Source organism: Fundulus heteroclitus, chromosome 1 (assembly GCF_011125445.2).
Source record: "Fundulus heteroclitus isolate FHET01 chromosome 1, MU-UCD_Fhet_4.1, whole genome shotgun sequence".
NCBI lineage: Eukaryota > Metazoa > Chordata > Actinopteri > Cyprinodontiformes > Fundulidae > Fundulus > Fundulus heteroclitus.
Window position 1 is genome coordinate 13,714,705 of NC_046361.1, and position 4,588 is coordinate 13,719,292.

Consider the following 4,588-nt stretch of genomic DNA (forward strand, 5'->3'; position numbering starts at 1 on the left):
AGACACACAGAGAAGAGGATAGAGAGGGACAAAAAAGCAAGTGGGAAGAAAATGTAAGAAAGAAAAGAAGTTTGACAGCTAGAAAGTACATCAAAAAGTTGAGCCGTGATAAAACAGGAGGAGGATGAAAGTCCTCCTGCCAGAGTTGATGGGACTACGGGCCTTTACAATTTAGCAGTGGTCTTAATTGTTTTGAACATTTGTTCATATTCTGTTAAGAAATGAAAGACAGTAGGCACGTGTCGTAATTTAGCTTATCGATCCTATAACAAAATCAAAATTAGCCAGCAGAAAGATGGTAATTAATGTACCTTAAATAGCACAATATTTGCTTTGATAAAATGGGTTTTCCAAACAAAATAACACAAAACAAAAAAGGAATAAAAAAGACACAAACTCAAATCTGTAAACTGTTGATTCATTTGAACCTTTAGTCTGCAGACGGATGGAAAAAAATTGTCTTTCACTTCTGCTGTTTTACAAAAAAGTTAATTAGTAACTAGATGCATGTCATCTGTTCAGGAATGATGCACCAATGCAAATCTTTTGCAAAAGCATCTGTTTCCATTTTTGTTAAATAGGTTATTTAAGCTGCTGAATGGCTCACTGTCGATTCTTGCTAGGTTGTCATCCTTAGCCGGTGCACAATATCAGGAAAAGATCTATTGCTGAAAATTATTAAATAACCCATATTTTTCAGACACTTTTTGTCTTTACCATTACACAATGGTGCTTACCTCTCTCTGTGAGCTTTACAACAATCAAGGAGACTTAGAGCCCATCTAACTGGCTAAATATACGATAGACATTCAGAGTCATTACGGCTGACACTTAAAACTTAATATTGTACCAAGAATTGCGCGCAAGCATTCCTTTACGAATGCTGTGTTGCACAAACTGATACAGCATCGACAGGCTGAAAGTCCAATGCTTTAAGCACAGTCCACGAGTTACCCTTAGTGCTTAAATAGTTATTAGCTGGAAGTCTCCGATAATAAGGACATGTCCACCGCCACCTCAGGTTCTCCAGGCATTCAGCTTGCAGAGGTGATTTAATCTTCATCAGTGCATTGATGTGAGTAGCACTTGCATAAACCCCATAGCAAATGCATATATATGGGATATATTTGGAGTCACCAAGCCGACTCTCAGGGCAAGTCCAACAATATCCACGGCAGTGCTAACCTTAGCGTAGCCTTTAAAACTGTCCTAGATCCAATTGGTTTTGCTCAAAATGTCCATAAACCAATGCACTCTTGGCTCCATACTTTAGACCTTGTGCTGACATATGACATTGATTGTGAAGAATTAACAATATTTCCTCACAACCCTGTCCTATCTGATAATTTTTAATAACATTTGAGTTTAATCTAACTGAGTTCTCCACCCCCAAAAGAGGGTTCAGTTATAGTAGATCTTTATTTGATAATACTGTATCAAACTTTAAAGAGTCTGTCCTCCTTTTAATATTATCAGTATTGCAGAAATGCCCTGCAGATAGCAGCAATGTTGTTTCTTCCCATTCACAAACAGATATATTTGTTAACGGTGTGACTTCGTCATAGCGTTCTGCATTAGACAATGTAGCTCCCTTGAAAAAGAAGGTGATTATTCACAGGAAGCTGGCTTCCTGGTTTAATTCAGAGCTGCGTTCCTTGAAGCACAATGTTAGGAAATTGGAGAGAAAATGGCGCTCTTCACAGCAAGAGGAATCCTACCTAATCTGGAAAGACAGGCTATTGTTGTATAAGAAGCATATCTTTCATCATTAATTGAGGAGAATAAAAATAATCCTAGATTTCTCTGCAGTGCAGTTGCCAAACTTACTCAGAGTCACAGCTCCATTTATTCACCCATCCCCTTAGCTCTTAACAGTAATGACTTTATGGGATTCTTCATAAATAAAATTGATTCCAATAAAAATAAAATAATTGGCATCCTCCCAAACATGATTACCTCGTCCTCAGTAAGTGAGGCAGCATTGGAGGAATCTTTAGAACATGCGCAGTGTTTAAACTGTTTAGAAGCAGTAGAGATTTTTGAGCTATCTAAAATTCTAGCTTCATCTAAACCTTCTACCTATATGTTAGACCCAATCCCAACCAAATTGTTTAAAGAGGTATTCCCTCTGATCAGTGGTCCTATTTTAGACATGATTAATCTATCCTTGGTAAATGGATATGTACCACAGGCTTTTAAAGTAGCTGTTATTAAACCTTTACTTAAGAAATCTTCTCTTGATCAAGATGAGCTAGTAATTTACAGACCTATATCTAATCTTCTTTTCTTATATAAAATTCTTGAGAAAGTAGTTGGCAATCAACTTTGTGAACATTTACAAAGTAATGACCTACTTGAGGAGTTTTAGTCAGGCTTCAGAGCTCATCATAGCACTGAAACAGCTCTGGTGAAGGTCACCAATGATATTCTCATGGCCTCAGATAATGGACTTGTGTCTGTACTTGTCCTGTTAGATCTCAGTGCTGCATTTGATACAGTTGATCACAATATTCTCCTACATAGACTTGAACATACTGTAGGGATTAAGGGGAAAGCATTAGGCTGGTTTAAATCTTGTCTATCTGACAGATTCCAGTTTGTTCATGTTAATAATAAATCTTCTTCAAACTCTAGGGTCACTTGTGGAGTACCACAGGGTTCAGTCCTTAGACAAATTCTCTTTACTATATATATATATATATATGCTTCCGATTGGCAAAATTATCAGACAGCATGGGATTAATTTCCACTGTTATGCTGATGACACTCTATATTTATTAATAAATCCTGATGAATCCAATCAATTACTTCGAAGGCAGTCATGTCTTGATGACATCAAAAGCTGGATGACTTTAAATTTCCTCCATTTAAATTCTGACAAGACAGAAGTTGTAATCTTTGGACCAGAGTCCTCAAAAAATAAACTTCTTAATCAATCACTTAATCTGGATGCCTTTAAATTTGCCTCTGGTAATAAAGTAAAAAATCTTGGTGTTATTTTTGAACAAGACATGTCATTTAAATCCCATATTAAACAGGTTTCCAGAGTTTCCTTTTTTCACCTCCGGAATATCGCCAAAATTAGAAATATTCTGTGCAGGAGCGATGCTGAAAAACTAGTCCATGCATTTGTTACTTCAAGGCTGGACTATTGTAATTCTTTACTATCAGGAAGTCCACAAAATGCAGTTCAAAGTCTTCAGCTGATCCAAAATGCTGCAGCAAGAGTTCTGATGAAAATCAACAGGAGGGATCATATTTATCCAATTTTAGCTTCCCTTCATTGGCTTCCTGTTAAATCAAGAATAGAATTTTAAATTCTTCTTCTAACGTATAAAGCCCTTAATAATCAAGCTCCATCATATATCAGAGCTCTGATTACCCCATATGTTCCTAACAGAGCACTTTGCTCTCAGACTGCAGGTCTGCTGGTGGTTCCTAGAGTCTCTAAAAGTAGAATGGGAGGCAGATCCTTTAGCTATCAGGCTCCTCTCCTGTGGAACCAACTCCCAGTTTTGGTCTGTGAGGCAGACACCCTGTCTACTTTTAAGGCTAATCTTAAAACTTTCCTTTTTGACAAAGCTTATAGTTAGAGCGGCTCATGTTACCCTGAGCTACCTCTATAGTTATGCTGCTATAGGCTTAGGCTACTGGAGGATATCAGGACTGGATGACTAGGTAGATTTTTCTCACTCTACTGAGTTCTACTGTTCTCAAGTTTTGCATTGCTTGTCGTCATTTCAGCTATTAACTTTTGTTCTCTCTCTTTTTTCTTCATAGTAGGTACACCTGGTCTGGCGTTCTGTTAGCTGTGACATCATCCAGGGAAGACAGATCACTCGCTATTACCATCTAATGTAGAACAGATCACTGGATCAATGTGTGCTTCTGTGCTTTTTGTCTTTCTTATTGTGTCTCTGCCATGTCTTCTCTGACCCCCAGTCGGTCGAGGGAGATGACCGTTCATACTGAGCCTGATTCTGCTGGAGGTTTTCCTTCCCGTTAAAGGGGAGTTTTTCTTTCCACTGTCGCTTCATGCTTGCTCAGCATGAGGGATTGCTGCAAAGCCATTGACAACGCAGATGACTCTCCCTGTGGCTCTACGCTTCTCCAGGAGTGAATGCTGCTTGTCGGGACTTTGAAGCAATCAACTGGGTTCCTTTTGTTATAGGAATTTTTTTACCAATCTGTATAATCTGATTGAATTTGACTTTGTAAAGTGCCTTAAGATGACACGCTTCATGAATTGGTGCTATATAAATAAAATTTAATTGAAATTGAATTGAATATTCGAACAAGGTTCAAACAATTTACAGAGTTAAGTTTGTGTTTCTTGTGGTAAGAACAACCTTTTTATATATATATATATATATATATATATATATACATCTATATATAGATATATATATATATATATATATATATATATATATATATATATAAAAAAGTAAAACAAAATGTATCTATGTATGCTGAAACAAAGAAAATCAAAAAAGAACAGACAATAAATCAAAACAGCTTTGGTTTCATAGTTATTATTTCAGTCGTTAAACTGTTGCATTTTTACAATGGCCCAAATCAGTCTTTT